Raw genomic sequence first — 21,346 nt, 5'->3', positions numbered from 1 at the left:
CCTGTTGGTCATTTCTTACAGAACAGTAATATTCCATAATTTTCATATACCACAATTTATTCAGCCATTCTCCAACTGATGGACATCCATTCAGTTTCCAGTTTCTAGCCACTACAAAAAGGGCTGCCACAAACATTCGTGCACATACAGGTCCCTTTCCTTCTTTATAATCTCTTTGGGATATAATCCCAGTAGTAACACTGCTGGATCAAAGGGTATGTACAGTTTGATAACTTTTGAGCATAGTTCCAAACTACTCTCCAAAATGGTTGGATTTGTTCACAACTCCACCAACAATGAATCAATGTCCCAGTTTTCCCACATCCCCTCCAACAATCATCATTATTTTTTCCTGTCATCTTAGCCAATCTGACAGGTGTGTAGTGGTATCTTAGAGTTGTCTTAATTTGCATTTCTCTGATTAATAATGACTTGGAGCATCTTTTCATATGACTAGAAATAGTTTCAATTTCTTCATCTGAGAATTGTCTGTTCATATCCTTTGACCATTTTTCAATTGGAGAATGGCTTGATTTTTTATAAATTAGAGTTAATTCTCTATATATTTTGGAAATGAGGCCTTTATCAGAACCTTTGACTGTAAAAATATTTTCCCAGTTTATTGCTTCCCTTCTAATCTTGTCTGCATTAGTTTTGTTTGTACAAAACTTTTCAGTTTGGTATAATCGAAATTTTCTATTTTGTGATCAGTAATGATCTCTAGTTCTGCTTTGGTCATAAAGACCTTCCCCTTCCACAGGTCTGAGAGGTAAACTATCCTATGTTCCTCTAATTTATTAATAATTTCATTCTTTATGCCTAGGTCATGAACCCATTTTGACCTTATCTTGGTGTACTGGCGTTAAGTATGGATCAATGCCTAGTTTCTGCCATATTAGTTTCCAATTTTCCCAGCAATTTTTATCAAACAGTAAGTTCTTATCCCAAAAGCTGGGATCTTTGGGTTTAATACAAAGACTAGGTTGCTATATTTGTTGACGTTTTGTCCCTTGAACCTAATCTATTCCACTGATCAACTAATCTATTCCTTAGCCAATACCAAATAGTTTTGGTAACTGCTGCTCTATAATATAATTTTAGATCTGGTACAGCTAAGCCACCATCATTTGATTTTTTTTCATTAATTCCTTGAAATTCTTGACCTTTGTTTTCCATATGAACTTTGTTGTTATTTTTTCTAGGTCATTAAAATAGTTTTTTGGGAGTCTGATTGGTATAGCGCTAAATAAATAGATTAGTTAAGGTAATATTGTCATCTTTATTATATTTGCTCGCCCTATCCAAGAGCATTTAATATTTTTCCAATTGGTTAGATCAGACTTAATTTGTGTGAAAAGTGGTCTGTAATTTTGCTCATAAAGTTTCTGATTTTCCCTTGGCAGATAGATTCCTAAATATTTTATATTATCAGTAGTTACTTTAAATGGAATTTCTCTTTGTAACTCTGACTGTTGGATTTTGTTAGTGATATATAAGAATGCTGATGACTTATGTGGGTTTATTTTATGACCAGCAACTTTGCTAAAGTTGTGGATTATTTCTAATAACTTTTTAGCAGAATCTCTGGGGTTCTCTAAGTATACCATCATGTCATCGGCAAAGAGTGATAATTTGGCTTCCTCATTGCCTATTCTTATTCCTTTAATCTTTTTCTCAGCTCTTATTGCTATAGCTAGTGTTTCATAGCAACAATAATTTCATAAAAGACAATAATGATGAGACAATATATCAAAAAAATGTGAGATGCAGCCAGAGCAATAGTTAGGGGGAAATTTCAATCTCTAAATTCTTATACTAACAAAAGAAAGAAAGAATAGATCTTCTAACTGGGTATGCAACTAAAAAACAACAACTAGAAAAATAACAAATTAAAAATCCCCAATTAAATTCCCATTAAATAGAAATCTCAAAAATTAAAGGAGAAATTAGTAAAAATGAAAAGTAAAAGAATAAACAAATAAATAAAGCAAGGAGTTAGTTTTATGAGAAAAAATAAAATATATTAAGCCATTAGTTTATTTTTTTTATGGAGCAGCTAGGTGGCACAGTGGATAGAACACTGGCCCTAGAGTTAGGAAGACCTGAATTAAAATCTGACCTCAGTCACTTTACATTTGCTAGCTATGTAATCCTGAGCAAGTCATTTAACCTCAATTGCCTCTCAAAAATAAGGAAGAATTTTATTTTTTACAAAAAAAAGAAAAAAATACCAATATCAAAAATGAAAAGGATGAATGTACTACTAATGAGAATTAAACTAAACCAATTTTTAGGAACTATTTTAACCAACTTATTTTAATAAAATTGACAATCTAATTGAAACATGAATATTTCTAAAATAAAAATTGCCCAGGTTAACAGAACAAGAAATAGAACACATAAAAAGCCCTATCTTGGAAAAAAGAAATTGAACAAGCCATAAATGAGCTCCCTAATTTTTTTTAAAAGACAATATGAATTTACAAGAGAACTCTACCAAACATTTAAAGCTCAATTAATGCCAATACCATATAAACTGCTAAAAAAAAATAAGTAAAGAGGTAGCCCTACCTAATTTCTTCTGTGAAACAAATATGGTTTCAATATCCAAACAAGGAAGAGAAAAACAGGAAAGAAAACTTAAGACCAATTTCCTTAATGAATATTGATGTAAATATTTCAAATAAAATACTAGCAAAGAGATTATAACAACATATCACAAAGATTTTATACTATAGCTAGATTGAATTTATACAAGAAATATAAGGCTGGTTCAATATTTGGAAAAGTATAAGCAAAAATGATTATATCATTATAAGAAAAAAAATCATATGATTATATTAATAGATTGACAGAATTCAACACCCATTCCTATTTAAAACACTTGAAGGCATAAGAAATAATAAAACTGTTTTTAAAATCCTAAATGGTATAAATCTTGTAAAGTTTTTTTTTTAAAGTTGTACAAACAAAACCAATGAAGTCAAAATTAAAAGAAAAATTAGGAAAATAAGGAGAGAAGATTTATAGGGTTCCTCTGATAAAGATCTCGTTTCTCAAATATATGAGAACCGAAACAAATTTATTTTTAAAAATAAGAAGCAATCTCCAACTGATAAATGCTCAAAGGATATGAATAAGCAGTTTTGAACAGAAGAAATCAAATCTATCAGTACTCATATCAGAAAATTCTCTAAATCACTAATAACTAGATAAATACACATTACAACAGTGCTGAGGCACCATCTCACACTCATTAGTTTTGTTAAGATGACAGAAAAGAAAAATGACAAGTGCTAGAGAAAATGTAGGAAATACCCAGTTGGTAGAGTTAAGAACTAGTCCATCCACTCTGGAATTTAATTTGGATTTGTGCTCAATCCAATTGCACAATCCAAATTGGATTTGTGCATAAACTTTGATCCAGCAAGGTTGCCATAAGGAAACCAAAGGTAAAGGACTTATCTGTTCAAAAATATGTATAGTAGCTCTTTTGTGATAGCAAAGAATTGGAAACTGAGGAGATGCCTAACAATTGGGAACTGACTGAACAAGTTATAGTATGTGAATGTGATGGAATACTTTTGTGCTATAAGAAATCATGAAAGAAATTATTTCAGAAAAACTGAAAGACATATATGAATTAATGATGAGTAAAGTGAACATAACCAGAACAATCTTCACAATAACAGTCATACTGTAAAGATAAACAAGGAAAGGATTAATAATTTTGATCAATGTAATGAGCCACCATAATTTATAATAAAATATATTATTTACCTCCAGATAGAGAATTGGTGAACTTAGAATGCAGATTGAAACATATTTTTCTTGCTTTTTTTTTTTTCATAGATGATTTGTATGATTTTATAGGTAGGATGATATCTCTTACCATCCCAATGAATGGATGAGGGTATGGATGGAGAGAGCTAATTTGTAACTAAAAATAAAAATAAAAAATTTAAAATTAGCACTTATGTCCTTATGTGTATTCTGCTAGGTACTGGGAATAAAAGACAAAAAAATGAAACAATCTCAGCCCTCAAGGAGGAATTTGATAGCACAATGGATAGAACACTGATCTTAGAGTCAGGGAGACATAAGTTCAAATCTAGTCTCAAATACTTACTAGCTGTTGATTCAGTCACTTAACCTCTCTTTACCTTAATTTCTTCAACTGTAAAGTAGAGATTAAAACAGCACCTCTTTATCATGGTTGTTCTGAGGATTAGATGAAATAATATTTTTAAAGAACTTTGCAAAGTTCCTGGAACTTAATAAATGTTTTCTTTCTTTCATATAAATATTTACACAAATATACACATTATTATGTATATATACATTATAGGCCTGGGAAAGAAGGAGGAGGAGGAAGAAAAATAAAAAGTGGAGGAAAAGGAGGAGGAAGATCATTCAGAACATATTTTTAATATACACAGAAGAGAACAAAAGGAATATCAGGAGCAGGACAATGCTGTCACTCTAAATTTAATACAGTGTTAGGGATAGGACCTATACCTGAAATGTATTGGTATAGGTATTGATATATTTCCTCAGAAAAGGAAACTCCTGAAAATTTAGGTCAGCACTTTTTCTGCAGCTTATAGTCTTAGCAGGGGTTCTCAAACTACAGCCCACGGGCCAGATGTGGCAGCTGAGGATGATTATCCCCCTCATCCCATGAAGTTTCTTTATTTAAAGGCCCACAAAACAAAGTTTTTGTTTTTACTATAGTCTGGCCCTCCAACAGTCTGAGGGACAGTGAACCGGCCCCCTATTTTAAAAGTTTGAGGACCACTGTGACAATTCCAAAGCACTAAGAGCACTTATTTTCCCCTGGACCACATAATCAGAATGTATCAGAGATGATTTGAAACACAGGTCTTCCAGTTCTCAAACCAATTTTCTATCTACTAACTATAACTTTAATGTATATTAAATGTAATGTATATTGTTGAAATATATTTAAAAATAAAAATTTTAATTTATAGATTCATAGTTTTATAGTATTCTAATTTCCTGGCCTTTGTATATGGAAGTATCAACATTCATAGACTTTTTTTTGTTCAATATGTAAAAATAACTTTTTATTTAATGTTATATGGTCTAATGTTATATGGTGTTTCATTTTATTTCAATCTCAAATCTGGACCACTGGACAAACTTGAGCTGGACCTGGCTCAGGAAACCCAATAAGAGGTAACGAGACATTGAATCAGGTTGGTAGTTATAGGAACAGAGAGAAGAAAATGAATTCAAGACATTGTGGAAGACAAATCTATAGAACTTGACAAATGATTGAATTTGATGATTATGATTATGAGGTTAGGACTATGTTAACTATAGTGAAGGACAATGGCACTCTCAAGAGAAATAAGGAAGTTTGGAAAAGATGAATTTAGAGAGGAAGATAATGAGTTACATGGACATGTTGAGACATCAAAGTAGAAATGTCCAACAGTGAAAAAAGCAGGAATAAAATTCTGAAGAGAGATTAGAATCTACAGCAAATAACTGAACCCATGGAAGCAGATGAAATTCATTCATTCCTTCATTTACTCAACAAGCATTTTTTAACTTCTCTCAAACTGGGTGTCCAGTGGACATATTAAACTCAATATATCCAAAACCAAACTCATTATCTTTTCCCTAATCCCTCTCTCCTTAAAAAAGCCTCACTATTATGGTCAAGGACACCACCATCCCCCAGTTCTCCAGACCTTTTACCTCCTCCCTATCTCTTTCACCTCATATTTAATCTGTTGTTGAGGTCTATTAATTTGACCTTTGAAATATCTCTCAAAAATAGCCTCTTCTCTCCTCTGATATACCACCATTCTAGTGTAAGCTTTCATCATCTCACACCTGGACTATTACAAAGAGTTTGCTATTTGGTAGGCCTGCCACAAGATACTTTCCATTTCAGTGAATTCTCTATTCAGTCACCAAATTAAAGACAAAGTATAAAATAAATCTACAACTACTGGCATTTTTCTAAACAGCAATGACAAAAATCAAGAGGAAATGATAAAAGAGAAATTCTATTAAAACTTACTCTGAATCAATGAATCTATGACCAAGTCATAGTCAAAACATATATAATTAAATTATCATAAATTGGTCAATTAACATTTATTAACTGCCTTTCATGTATCAGGCAATGAGCTATGGGCTGAAAATACAAAAGGAAATATAACATAGTCCTTGCCCTCAGAAGTTTCCTTGGGAGACAATATACAAATATATACAAAGTAAGTTAAATACAAGATAAATAGAAATAACAGAAGGAAGGCATTGCAATTAAGAAGGATTGGAGAAAACTAGCAGTAAAAGAAGGGATTTCAGTTGGTATTTAAAGGAAGTTAATGAGGTCAGTAGGCAGATCAGAGGAGGAAGAGTATTCCAGTCATGGAAAAAAAAAATGCTAAGAGAAGTAGTATCTTGTTTGTGGAACAGCCAAAGGTACAGGATGAAAGAGCAACATATGAAAGAGTAAGCTGTAAGACTGGAAAAATAAGAGGGGGCTAGGTTGTGAAGGACTTTGAATGCAAAACAGAGCATTTTGCATTTGATCTTGGAGGCAATGGGGAGTCACTTATTTTATTTTTACTTTGAGTTTATTGAGTAGATGGATGACATGATTGGACCTATGTTTTAGGAAAAACACTTTAGTGGCTGAATGAAGAATGGATTGAATCAGGAAGAGACTTGAAATAAACTGACCCATTAGCAGGTTATTACAGTATTCCAAATGTGAGGTGATGAGGGCTTGCACTAAAATGGTGGCAGTGCCAGAGGAGAGAATTGGGGAGAAGAGCAATATTCAAGAGATGTTACAAAGGTAAAATCAATAGGCTTTGGAAATAGCTTGGATATGGTAGGGGAAGGGGACAGAAAGAAAGATACTGAGGAGCATGGTTCCTAGATTTTGAATCTGAGAAACTCTGAGGATGATATTTCTTTCTTTCTTTTCTTTCTTGCTTTCTTTTTCTTTCTTTTTTCTTCCTTCCTTCCTTCCTTCCTTCCTCCCTCCCTTCCTCCCTGTTTCTTTCTATCTTTTTTTCTTTTTCACTGCCCAGTTGACGTTGTTGCTTTCTAACAGTAATAGGAAAAGTAAGATTTTGAGGAAAGATGATGAGTTTGGTTTGGGATATATTGAGTTTAAAATCTCTACTGACATTCTTTGAGATTTCTGAAAAGCAGTTGGAGAGGAAAACCTGGAGGTCTGCAGAGTGTATAAAGCAGGATAAATAGATTTGAGAATCATCAGAATAGAGATGATAATTTAATTCAGGAGAACTGATAAGATCACCAAATGAAGTAATAGAGAGGGAGAAGAAAAGAAGACCCAGGACAGAATTAATTCTTAGGGACACCTAAAATTAGAGGGCATGATCTAGAAGAGAATCCAGCAAAGAAGACAAAGATGGTAGAGTCAGAGAGATAGGAAGAGAACCAGAGGAGAATAGTGTCCTGAAAATCTAGAGAGAAGAGAATATCAAAGAGAGAGTAATCAACAGTGTCAAAAGTCACAGAAGTCAAAGAGAATAAGATCAAGAAAAAGTCATTGGATTTGGCAGCTAAGAGGTCATTGGTAACTATAGAGAGAGAAGTTTCAGTGGAAAAATAAGGTTTGAAGCCTATTTGTAAGAGGTTAAGAAGATATCTAGAGGAGAGAAAGTCCAGGTACTTATTGTAAAGAATCTTTTAGAGTTTAGCTAAGGGTAAGAAAATAGGACAATAGCTAGGGGGATTAGAAGGATCAAGTGACAGGTTTTTTTTCAGGAAGGAGAGACAGGAGCATGTTTATAGGTAGTAGAAAATGAGCTAATGGAGAGACCTGAGATTGAAAATAAACAAAAGAATGGAGATAACAGAGGGGCAATCTGTTGGAGGAGATTGGGATGAGATGGGATCTCTTGAACAAGTAGAAGGATTAACTTTGGTAAAGAGTAAGGCAATTTCATCACATGAGGCAGGATTAAAGGAGGAAATAATGGCATAAGACATGTGATAAGAGATGAGAAAGAGGTGAGGTAACCTAGATACTACAGTGGATAGAGTACCAGAAGAGGAGTAAGGAAAATGAGTTTAATTTCAGTTTCACACTTCCTAGCTGTGTGATTCTGGTCAAATCTATTTACCTCTATTTGCCTTAATTTCTTCATCAGAAAAATGGGGGTAATAATAGCATCTGCTTCCCAGTGCTACTGTGAGAATCAAATGAAATTCTATTTCAAAGCATCTCTCACAGTGCTTGACAAGGAGTAAAAGCTATACAAATGCTCATTGTCATTCTTATCAAAAGGGGAGAAAAGGGAGCTCACAGCAAATGGCCTCAATTTTTTAAAAATATAAGGCAAGGTTTCCAGCTGAGTTGGGGGATGGGGAACTATGAGGTGTTAGGAGGGATGAGGAGAGTGGAATAGTGAGTTGATAAGGGAGGTTTAGGAGGATTGTCTATCATAAAAAATAAAAGAAGACAAATAATTGTAGGACAATCATTGTTCAAGGATGGATCATGCCAATATAATTAAGATGGAAATACCCCCAAAATTAGTTTAAAGATTTAGTGTCTTTTTTTGAGGGGGAGGAGAGGGAGTCTAAACTATCATTTTATATGATATACCACAATAAAGCCCAAATATGCCTCTTCAACTTAAATATAAAAGGTATCATACTTTTTTAAACATTGAAGAACAGAAGTAGTCAGTAAAGTAGAATTCTGAACAAAACAATGGATAAAGCTAATTGAAAGATAACAAAGACAATTTCTATTATATAAAACTAAAGAGATTTTGCGCTAACAAAATCAATATAGCTAAGACAGGAAGAGAAATTATCAATAAGAAAAATCTTCACTTTAGATATCTCTAATAAAAATCTACTATCTAAAATATGTAGATTTTAGAATAATGTAAGATAAAGCCATTACTAACAGATAAACAGTCAACAGAGATATAAAAATAATTTTCAAAAGAATTTTAAAATATCATCATTCAAAAATGTTTCAAATTATTAATAATAAGAAAAAAGCAAATTATAACTGAGGTTGTAATTCACATTTTGCAAATTAACAAAGATAATAAGAAATGGAATTAATGTAGAGGAATTACAAGAACACAGGAAAATTAAAACACACTAGGGGAGGGTGTGGATTGAATCAATCACTCTGGAAAATAACATGGAATTTTTGAGAAAAGTGATTGTTATTTGTAATCTTTGACCCAAAGATCTCACTCCCAAACACATATCCCAAGGTATCCGAAAACAAAAAGAAAGGATCTGTGCATACAAAAATATTTATAACACTATATTTTTGGTAGAAAAAAAACTAAAAGCAAACAAGTATCCATTGATTGCAGAATAACAATAAATTGTGGTACATGAATATAATGCAATATCATGGCACCACAAGAAATGACAAATACCAGTTCCAATGATTTTGTGATGAAAAGAGCCATCTACACCCAGAGAGACGACTGTGAGAATTGAGTATGGATCACAACATAGCATTCTCACTCTTTTTGTTGTTTGCTTGCATTTTATTTTCTTTATCATTTTTTCCTTTTTGATTTGATTTTTCTTGTGCACCAAGATAATTGTAAAAATATGCATGCATATATTGGAATTAACATATTTTTATCAAGTTTAACATATGTTGGATTACTTGCCATCTAGGGGAAGGGATTGGGAGAATGGGGGTGGGATGGGGGAATTGGAAAGCAAGGTTTTGCAAGGGTTGATGTTGAAAAATTATCCCTACATAATTTTTGAAAATTAAAAAGTTTGAATAAAAAATATAAAAAATTTTAAAATTAAAAATAAATGACAAATGTGAACAATTCTGAGAAATGTTAGAATTCTTTTCTTTCATTCATTCATTCAATAAGCATTTATTAAGAATTTCTTATGAGGCAAGCACTATGCTAGGCACTGAAAACACAAACAGAAATAAAATGATCTCTTCACTAGGATATTCTGATAGGGACTAGTAAAAGACAATAGGATATGAATGTTAATTGCTATTTAATGGAATTGGACTATCAGGGCTAAGATAGTCTTTGAAAAGCTAGCTTGCCATCTTTGGAGTTGGTCCATCTTCAAAGAATGTGACTTGCTCCAATCTAGAGGACAGTCAGCTAGAGAAGATTCCAACTCCTGAGAGAGAATTACTTTTAGCCTTTTATATTGGTTTTTTATCAGATGAGCAGAGGAAGGGAATTTCTTCTTTCTCTCCTTCAATATTGCATAGGAACTACTCATCCTCTAAGAGATGGCACATCAAAGAGGAACTCAGTGAGTGAAAGCAGTTCCAAGGAATGTGACCCCTAGCAGTACAAAGAGAGCCAGATAGTGATTCAATAAAGAATTAGTCCTGGTAGTTGTGAGTTAAGCCATAAAAAAAAAAAAAAAAAAAAAAAAAAAAAAAAAAAAAAAAAAAAAAAAAAAAAAAAAAAAAAAGAAAGGAAAAGAAAAGAAATCTAAGAGTCCAACTAAGAAATCTACCCCAGAAGGAATGGTGTGCTTAGGGAGCATGAGAATGTCCAGAGAAAAGGAAAAAACATATTGGGATCCTGCAGTTCTGGAGGCATCAATTGCCTGTCTGTACATGTATCTCTCCAGAAAACTCTTAACCTTGATAACTACAACTCTAAAATTCATACTCCAAAGAACTCTTCTGTCTCTCCTTTTGATTGGATTGGACTGTTGGACTGTTCCTCCAACTAGGAAGAACACCCAGACCAATTATGTCTTTACTTCTCACCGTTTCATTTCAGACTTTTTCTACCATTTTCCCCTCCCCAACACACCAAGCATCTTGATCCTCTCACACATTTTAAAATTTTCTTTTATGAGTCATCTTCCTTATTAGAAAATTAGCATTGAAGGCAGGGACTTTAGCTTTTAGCTTATATTTGTAGTCCAGAATACTAGGCTAAGCACAGTATCTGGCTTATAATAGACTCTTACTAAATGCTAGTTGACTGATTGTATACCTAGTTGCTATATCAGTTGGTTTTACTCACTTGGTTATCGTTGTTTTCCATATGGGAAGACTCATGGGCAGGAAGATTGATATATATGAAAATGATTAAATGGTCAAAACAAAAACATTAATAACACCAAAAGAGAAAAAAATAAAATTCTTTTTAAGAGTTTTTTTTAAATAATTGCCTAAAGCACTTACTTTCATTTCTTAAACAGTAAATATTTATCCCTTTGAAATTTGATTCTGTCCCTACCACTCCACCAAAAGTGATCTGAGACCCAAAGTCTAAAATTCAATGAATTTTGCTGTCACTATCCTACACAAATTTAACATGCCCCAAATGATCTCATTGTCTTTCCTTCCAAATCTGATCTTCCAGTTAACTGCCCTACCATAGGATAAGTTGAAGTACATTCAGATGAAGGTGACAAAGATGCTCAAATCTGGCAATTGTGTCATGCAAACGTTAGTTTAAGGAACTTTGGAATGTACTCTTTAAAATAATTTTTATTAATGTTTTATTTATTTTTATTGATGTTTTTTGATTCTTTATATTAATATAATGTCCCATGCACCTCTCCTTCTCTTCCTTCCTAATCCCTTCTGACAAATAGAAAAGCAAAAAAAAAAAAAAAAAAAAGAAAGAAAAAAGAGAGAGAGAGAGAGCATAAATAACTGATACATTAAGAAAGTCCAAAAACATGTACAAGTATAACACCTTTGGGTATCCTACCTCTACCACAGAATAGGTTGGGGATGTCTTCTCATAGCTTTTCATCTGAGTTTTGTTTGATCTTTATAATTTTATTATATTTACTTGTGATTTTTTTGATATATCATTCTTTCCATTTGCATTGTTGTAATTACTGTGTTTATTGTTTTCTTTGTTATGTTTACTTCATTCTGCATCAATTCATATAGATCTTTCTAAGTTTCGCTGTATTCATCATTTGCTTCACTTCTTACAATACAATAGTACTCTATTATATTTACAATAATTTGTTTAGCCATTCCCCAATCAATGAACATCTACTTTGTTTCCAATTCTTAGCTATCATGAAAGTGAAAATATAAATATTTAATACTTTTTTCTTATTAATAGATTGGGGGGCATAAGTCTAATCATGAAGTCAATGTTCAAAGGGTATGAAAATTTTAATTACTTTACTTTCATAATTTAAAATTGTTTTTGAAAATGATTGTGCCATTTCACAGCTCGGCCAACAAAGGGTCAGTATGCCTATCTTCCCACAACTCCTCCAACATTTTTGCCATTTAAAAAAAAAATTTGTCAGTTTTTAGAGTATGTGGTAAACAGAATTGTTTTGATTTGCAATTCTCTTAGTCTTAGTGATTTGGAGCATTTTTTCATGTGGTTGTGAATACTTCAAAGTTCTTTTGAGAACAATTTGCTTATATCCCTTGATCAGTTATCTGTTGAGGAATGGCTATTAATTAAATTTATTATTATTTTATATATCTTGGCTATCAATCCCTTATCAGAGAAATTTAATTCAAAATTTTTTTCCCATTCAACCACTTTTCTTCTTATTCATGTGGCCAATGCAAAAACTTTTCAGTTTCAAGTAATCAAAATTATCTATTTTATCTTTTTAAATCACCTCTATATTTTGTTTAGTTAAGAATCCTTCTGTTACCAACAGGATGATTTTAGAGACGCCTGGAGAGACTTACATGAACTGATACTAAGTGAAATGATCAGAACCAGGAGATCATTATACAAGGCAACAACAAGACTATAGGATGATCAGTTCTGATGGACATGGCTCTCTTCAACAATGAGATGATTCAAATCGGTTCCAATTGTTCAGTGATGAAGAAAGCCATATACACCTAGAGAGAGGCCTGTGTGGGAACTTGAGTGTGGACCACAACATAGCATTTTCACACTTTCTGTTGATTTGCTTGCATTTTGTTTTCCTTCTCAGGTTTTTTTCTTTCTAGATCCGATTTTTCTTGTACAGCAAGATAACTGTATAAATATTGGATTTAACATATTTAACATATAACATATTATTAACATATTTAACATGTACTGGACTACCTGCCATCTAGACAAGGAGGTGGGGGAAAAGAGGGAAAAATTTGAAACAGAAAGTTTTGCAAGGGTCAATGTTGAAAAATTACCTATGCATATGTTTTGTAATTAAAAAGCTTTAATTAAAAAAAAAAGAATCCATCTCTTAGCTATATCTGTGAGAGGTACATAATCAGTTTCTCTTCTAATTTTTCAAAGCATGATCTTTAATATTAAAGCTACATATCCATGTAGATTATAATGTGAAGTGTGGCATAAGATGTTGGCTTAAACTTAATTTCTGTCAAACTGCTTTCCAAATTTCCCACTAATTTTTTATCAATTAAAGAGTTCTTCCCTGAGGTGACTTATGTTTCCCACTTTATCAAACACTAAGTTATTGAGTTCTATAATTTTTAGATCTCCCTTGTCTAATTTATTCCTTTGATTTTTAATTAGTACCAGATGATTTTCATGACTGCTGCTTTATACTATAGTTCAAGGTCTGGAAATGCTATTCCTCTCTCATTCTTATTTACATCATTTCTTTTGATATTATAGATCTCTTGGTTTTCAAGTGAATTCTGTTAATTTATCAAGTTTTATAAATTATTTTCCTGATAATTTGATTGGTATAGCATCACAAGTGCAGGAACTGGAAATGTTTAACCTAGAAAAGGAATTTCTTGAGGGAACATGATAATTGTGTTCAAGCATCAGAAGAATTATTGAATAAAAGAGAGATTCTACTTATTCTGTTTGACATCCTCACCCCATCCCACCCTACCCCAGAAAGCAGAGTAAGGAACAACTGATGAAAGTTGTAAAGAAGCAGGTTTTAGCTTAATATCAAGGAGACTATTCTCACAATTAGAGATATAAAAAAGTGGAATAATGGTCAGTGACATTGAGTCACTGAAGAACTAGAGTTCTTCAAGAAGAAGCTATATAACCACTTGTTGGAAATGTATGTCCTAGAGAGGATTCTCACTAACGTATGAGTTAAACTTAAACTCTAAGGTCTTTTCTAGGACTTGGATTCTGTGAATTTTATTCTCTATCAATTATATTACTATCTATTAAGTCACTTGGACTTGAAATCTCTCAGTCATTTTCCATTCTCTTAGATTCAGTGATGGGCATTGGTGTCCTTGCTTTGCCACAAACAAGAGTTTCCCAAATGCCTGGAATTCTCTTCCTCCTCATCTATCTCTTGGCTTCCCTGGCTTCCTTCAAATCCAAACTAAAATTCCATCTTCTATAGGAAGCCTTTCCTGATCTTTTATTTCTAGTGTCTTTCCTCTATCAATAATTTCCTATCAATATTTTATATAGCTTGTTTCTATATAATTGTTTGTATTATGAACTCCGTGAAGGCAGGGACTATCTTTTGCCTGTCTTTATATTCCCAGCATTTAGCACAGTGCCTACTACATAGTAGGTGCTTAATAATTGCTTATTGACTAACTTGCCCTTGCCCTCTGATAATTCTATCAGTTGCTAAGTACTGTTGGCTTTATCTTCATAATGTTTGTACATCTGTCCCTCCTTTCAAACTCTGTGTCTTTACCCTTTCCAGACCCTTCAATATACCACATCGGGAATATTAAAACAGTCTCCAAACTGGTGTCACTGCATCAGTCAATCTTGCACATGTTGCCAGAAAATTTTTTTCTAATGCACAGGTCTCTTTTATATTCATTCACTCACTTCATTTATTCATATATTCCTTTAACAAATCACTTTGTGAAATGCATTGTGCTGAGTCTTATGGGGGAACCTGAGATATATAAGACAGCATCCCCAGTCAAAATAGTCTTAGAGAAAAATCTATATTACTAAAAACTTTGAGCAAAAAAAGAAATAGATCAATTAATTGGTCATGAACTAAAAAAATTTAAGGCCACTAAACACAAAAATAAAAATTCTGAAAATAAAAAATTAATAAAATTGAAAGCAAAAAAAGTTACAAGTAAAAATTTCTTTTTAAGCCAATAAAAATAGATAAGCTAGTAGATAATCTGATTTAAAAAAGAAAAACTATATTATCCATAACAAAAGTTTAAAAATGCACAACAAATGGAGAAGAAATAAAGACAATTGTTGTAAGCTATTTTGCTCAACCACATGCCAACAAAAATTATAACTATACCTGTGAACTTCCCACCTCTGTAAAGGAGTGGGGAGAATTATTTTCTCATATGTCTTCTTTAGAGTCATACTTATCTTTTGTAATTTTCTAAATTTCACTTTTGATTATTTAAACTTGTTCTTTGCACTTATATTGTTGTTACAATGTTACAATGTATGTTATTTATTGGTTCTGCTTACTTACCTTTGCATCAGATCTTGTAAATCCATACTTGTCTCTATTCATTATATTCATCATTTCTTACAGTATAGTACTATTCTCTTATATTCCTGTATCATTCATTTGATCATTTCCCAAATAATGAACATCTACTTTGTTTCCAATTGTTTCATTTTGTTTTGTTTTTGTTTTATTTTGTTTCTTTTCTTTTCACCTTTGTATCCCATAATTTAGCACAGTACATCATCGTACCTATTAACTGTTAAATTGAAATGACTAATGATAATTTTCTTATTGGATGATTGAATAAATCAATGAAAGAATAAATGAAAAGGTTTACAGTTAGGGAAGGAAATTAGCTTCCTCAGATCCTATCCTACTCTCCAAGTCAGGACTCAGTGCTGAGAGAAAGTAAAGCCTGGAACCTTACTCCTGAGGTATATCACTTACCAATATGGAGTACTTTAATCTGGAATAATGGGTCTACTGGGATCTTGAAAACTTTTAACTCAGAGTCTGGCTAATGAGGACAGTTGTACATCAACTTCAAGTCACCTGAATAATATCGTTTTTCTCCTTTGGGAAGGATAGTAATTTATAGCCCTCAATGCAGTAAAATAACAGCAATTGTAAACAGAAAGCTGCCACTCCCCTACTCAGGGGCCTCTAACCATTCAAACTCACAGGCTTTTCTACCACTGCTACCAAAGTCCAGAAAGTCCAGGACCATATATTCCTGAGCCATAGAAATCTCTGGGCTAGGTCTCTTCAGATCCTGAAATAATGAGGAGTCTGAGGAGACCTAGCCCAAATAATTCTAGATGACCATTAGCTCAAGAAGACCATGCCTTCTCTGCTGTCTGTTACTTAATTAAATAACTAGAATTTATTAAGCACCAACTACATGCAAGGCACTATGCTAAGTGCTGGGGATACAAAAAAAGGCAAATCAAAAACAAAAACCCAGTCTCTACTCCCAGGAAGCTAACATTCTAATGTGGGAGATAGCACATAAACAGTTTTGTACAGACAAGAGATGGACAGCATAAACTAGGGGTGATCTCAAAGAGAAGGCAAGTTCTAAGGAGGGCTAGGAAAGGCTTCTTGCCAAAGATGGAAACTGGATTTCCTGATAAACCTTATTATGGGACAAGGAGAGTCAAAAACCGGGAGAGAGGCTCTGTCTGTGGGGATGGTATCCATTCAAGCAAGCCAAGATGTTGTCTTCTAGTGAAGAAACTTGACAATTTTTAATATCAGTGCCAGACCTTGGGCATTCTCTGCAGCCCCCAGCCCCATTTCAACATCATCCTTATTCATCCTCTCCCTCAAGCTTCCGCATTTCCTGCACCTAGTTCTTCAATTTCAAATTCCCAGAGGATGAAAAAGATTTTAGAATTAAATGAGACCTTTGAAATGCTACCTTTTGCCCCCATTTTACATATAAGGAAAACCAAAAAGAGAAGGGGAAATAACCTGCCTTTGAGTACCCAGATAGTAGGATTCAAACACAGGTTTAACATGACTTCTGGTAACAACCCATGCCTTATTATCCACTCCAAACTGTAAGACTCAGAAATAGAGAGGCAAATGTAATGAATTAGAAAGAATCTTAGCTAAGAAATTAGAAGACCCTGTTTCAAAGCCTTACTCTAATAAACTGCTGTGTGATCTTTGAACAATTGGGATAAAAGGGAACTCAGGAAAATTTTAGAATAAAATAGAAGAAATATGGCCAATATTCCCCCTGAAAACTACTATGATGCTTAATGAATATTTCTGATTCAGACTGGATTTCATATTTAACAAATTTGCAGGGAAAATATTACTAATATCACAGTTCTCTCTCTCTCTCTCTTTCTCTCTCTCTCTCTCTCTCTCTCTCTCTCTCTCTCTCTCTCTCTTTCCCTCCCATCCTTCCTCTTTGTCTCTCTCCCTCTCTCTCCCCCCACTTTTCTCTCTCTCCTCCTCCCCTCTCTGTCCCCCTTCCTCTCTCTTTGGAGGCAGGTGGGATTAAGTGACTTGCCCATAGTCACACAGCTAAAATGTGTTAAGTGTCTGAGTCTGCATTTGAACTCAGGTCCTCCTGATTCCATGACTGTTGCTCTATCCTTTGCTGCCCTATCACAGTTCTCTTAGAGCACTCAGAGCTATGTCCCTTAGAACACCAGGTTTCTATATTCTATCTCCTGTGTTATATAATTCTTTGACCATCAAGCTCATGATGAAAGATAGAACTAAACAAGATCCCAACCATCCTGGATGTTTTGGGATCCCTTCATCACTGTCACGGAGGCATCTCAAACTGATTCCTGCTCACTCCTTAATGTTATAGTTTGGTAGAGAAGAAAATGCTAGTCTGAGTCTTGGTCCATTAGCAATGGTGTGATCCTGGGAAAGTCCTATTCCTCTCTGAGCATATTTCCTCATTTTTAAAGAGGGGATGATGATCTCAGCTACTTCAATTACTTTGCAGAGTGGTTATGATGAAAGCATTTTGTAATCCCTAAGGTATTACAGAAATGGGAGATTTACTTCGTATGGTATTCTTCCCTGATCCCTTCCACACCTCAAATGTGAAATTCATAGTCATTTATAGGAAGAAATCTTAAGAATCCTCTAGTCCAATGGTTCTCAAACTTTTTAGTCTCAGGATCACTTTACATTATATAGTCATGCAAAAATTATTGTAGATACCATCAAACAGCTTTTGTTATGTGTGTTTATATATCCAAACATGTCAGTGTTAACCATTTTCAAAATTAAAATGTCTTAATATTATTATAAAAAGAGTTTTGACAAAAGATTCCCTGAAAAGGTCTCAGGGATTCCTAGTAGCCCTGGACACATTTGAGAACCACTGATCTTATTCCCTCATTTTACAGCCGAGTAAACTGAGATCTAGAAAAATAAAGTTATTTGCTCAAAGTCATCCTCATAAATGGCAAAAATAGCACCTGCTTCTCTAAATTCCTATCTATTATTATTCCTATGGCTCCATCCTGCTCCGTATGTTCCCTAAGTTCCTTGATGAAGAAAGGAACTGATAAAGAACCATGGGCAGGGCAAAGGTGGAAAAGAGCAATCACTAGAGAACAAAACCATAAGACACCTGTAAAGTCATGAAAATTTACTATGGGAAGTCACTGCCCTCAGACCCCCCAGAAACAGCAGCCTATGGCCCTGTGGTATCATATTTGTAAGTCTAAAGCCAGAATCAGTCTCTGTCCAGATATTACCCACAACTCCTCCTGCCCTAGGCAGCTCACCCTCTCTCATCCCACCTACCACATTCTCTACCATTACTGTCCAGGTATCCTCTAAAAGTTCAGGGCTTGGGGAGTCAGTTTTCATGATTCTCCCATGACCCTCTTGACCAGACAAAAAGCTGATCATCAGTCCCCTTTGTATATCTGTGTCATACCTGAAGCACGGGCCCAGCTCTTGTAAATGTTGGTCCTGACTTGCACGGCGGAACTCTGAGCTATACAGACTTTGGTTCCTTGTCTCCACTTTTCTCCTTGGTAATCATTAACATTGCCAGTGGCCCTTCTTCCTGCCTGGCCCTCCTCAGCCCTCTCTCTGTGTTCTCAGTAGCATGAAAAGAGTTTTTATGGGAGAAACCCTGAGACTTTTTCCATTTAGTGAGAATCACCTAGAGGATCAACAGCAAGCCCTGGAGAAAAGGGTCTCTGAGAAGGGTAAGGACTGGATGTTAAAGATGGAGGTTGAGAGGAGAGACCTAACAAGAAATGGTGAAGAGGTAAAGACCTTAGAAAAAAGCTCCCACAGTTCCAATAAACTTGGGATGGAAAATGTCATTGATATTCAGAGAGAGAATTATGGAAACTTGAATATGTATTGAAACAGTATTTTCAACTTTTTGTTGTTATTGTTTGATTTTCTTTCATGGTTTTTTTCCCTTTTGATCTGATTTTTTTTTCTTATACAACATGATGAATATGTAAATATGTTTAAAAGAATTGCACCCATTTAATCTATATCAGATTTCTTATTGTCTTGGGAGGGGAATGTAAGGAAGGGAGAGAGAAAAATTTGGAACACAAAGTCTTACAAAAACAAATGTTGAAAAACATTTTTAAATATATTTGGAAAAACAAAATACTATTGAGAAAAAAAAAGAAAAGAAAAATCACTACTGTGGGGGCCTCACCTCCTATAGCTCCAAGGACTAGCCCTAAACCAACTGCTTTCCCTGGCCCTGGTTCAATCTCTTTCAGGAGAGGAAACACATGAAGGAGCATCTGCTCTAAAACTTGCCCTTACCCCAAACTCCTTGCTGAAGAGCCAAAATCCTAACCCCAAAAGATACCCCAGATTGTAGCCATTTTTCTGTCTTGAGTCTTAGTGGACCATTAGCTCCATTGCTAAAACCAAGAAGAAAAAAATGAAGAAGAAGAGGACTGAATTTAGTATTTTCCTCTCCCAGTGGCTTGGAGGTGAGTAAAGTACAGCAAAAGTTCTGGACTTAATGTTAGAAGATCTAAGTTTCTGGTCTGTCACTGAATCAACCTCTAGGCATGTCGGTGAGAAAGCATGGTTTAGTCAATTCACTTCAAATTCTGTCTCTGACACACCAGTTATGTGACCCTTGGCAAGCCATAAAACCTCTCTGAACCTCAGTTTCTTTATCTCTCAGCTTAGGGTTGGCCCAGATGTCCTCTAGGTCTCTTCCAACTCTAAATTAATAATCCGATTACCTTTTTCTGGCCTAGGTTTTCTCCTGTTTAAAATTAAGAGTTTGTAGAGGAAGAAGGAAGCAATTAGGTAACAGCTGGTGGCACAGTGAATAGAACACTGCCTCTGATATCAGGAAGACCTGAGTTCAAATATGATCTCAGATACTTATCAGCTATATGATCCTGGGCAAATTTACTTAACTCCTAATTGTTTCAAAAAATGAAGAGGTTGAACTAAATTTGGAGTTCTTAATTATAAGTCCATGAATTTAGGTGAGAAAAAATTTTTTACTTCTTTATATTCATAAACCTTTAACTGAAATTAACTATTCCCTTTAATTATAAATGTAGGCAACAAACCACAGTAATGTTAGACTTCACCAGCCTAATACATGGGTCCAGTGCATTGAAAGGATTGAGAACCCTTGTATCTCTGAGGTTTCTTCCAGTCCTGTTAATCAGGGCTTTGTATTCTTAGCTCCCTCCAAGTCCTGACCTGCAAAAAGATGCTAGTTTCAACTGATTCAACGATTATTTGCAGAGAATCTACAATGCATAAATCCCTGTTTGGGACACATTTGTGTTCCAGAAAACAAAAGCACAAAATTGAGGAAGAGGAGAACCAAGGAAGGGGAGAGTGTGGAAGAGCTGGAAGGGGGCTTACCTCAAGCTCCTTAGCTTTTTCTGTGATCTGTGGTGATAGACAGAGGATCCAGCCTCTTCCCCCTGCCTAGGCCCCATCCTGGCTAAGCTTCCCAGGGTCGAGAATGGGAATGTGGGGCCCAACCCTTCAGAACCTCTTGTAAACAGACTGGGCATTGTTCAGGGGGCACCCAGGCGGAAGGAAGCAGGCAGGCTGAAGGTCTGAAGGCCAAAGAAGGGTACATGGGCCCCAAACTCTGGGTTATAGATGCCCCCCTTCACCTCTCTCTCCCTGAAGAACTTGGGTCAATAGCAAGGAGGGGTGAGAGGGATTGAGAAGAATTATGGAGGCAACATGATAAAGTGAGAAGAGACTGGGACTGAGAGGCTACACATAGGAATTCTAGTTACTGATCTGCCGCTAATTTTCCATTTCTTTGGACTAATGAGTTCCCCCTCTCTTGCTCAGTTTCTTTGGCTATGAAATCAAAAAATTAGAACATTTGAATACAAATCTAACATCAATATACTATAAAAACAAGAGCCTTAGCTTTTAAGTCAAAGGATTTGGATTCAAATTCTTCTTACCACCATTGAGACTTTGATCAAGTCATTTGAACCTCTCTCAGACTCAGTTTCCAGCTCTAAAAATTAAGAGAATT

At 34.5% G+C, this 21,346-nt stretch overlaps 1 protein-coding gene across 1 annotated transcript in view; it reads right to left on the bottom strand.

The window, feature by feature from the left end:
• Positions 1 to 20,792, bottom strand: part of CDHR2 (cadherin related family member 2) — a 59,808-nt gene extending 39,016 nt beyond the window's left edge. Inside the window, exon 1 of the mRNA XM_031953731.1 lies at positions 20,707 to 20,792. The gene's annotated coding sequence lies outside the window, so the exon portion shown is untranslated. The remainder of the gene's footprint in view (positions 1 to 20,706) is intronic.
• Positions 20,793 to 21,346: the final 554 nt, after the last annotated feature.

This window comes from Sarcophilus harrisii, chromosome 2 (assembly GCF_902635505.1).
Source record: "Sarcophilus harrisii chromosome 2, mSarHar1.11, whole genome shotgun sequence".
Lineage (NCBI taxonomy): Eukaryota > Metazoa > Chordata > Mammalia > Dasyuromorphia > Dasyuridae > Sarcophilus > Sarcophilus harrisii.
This window is presented reverse-complemented; position numbering and strand designations above follow the sequence as displayed.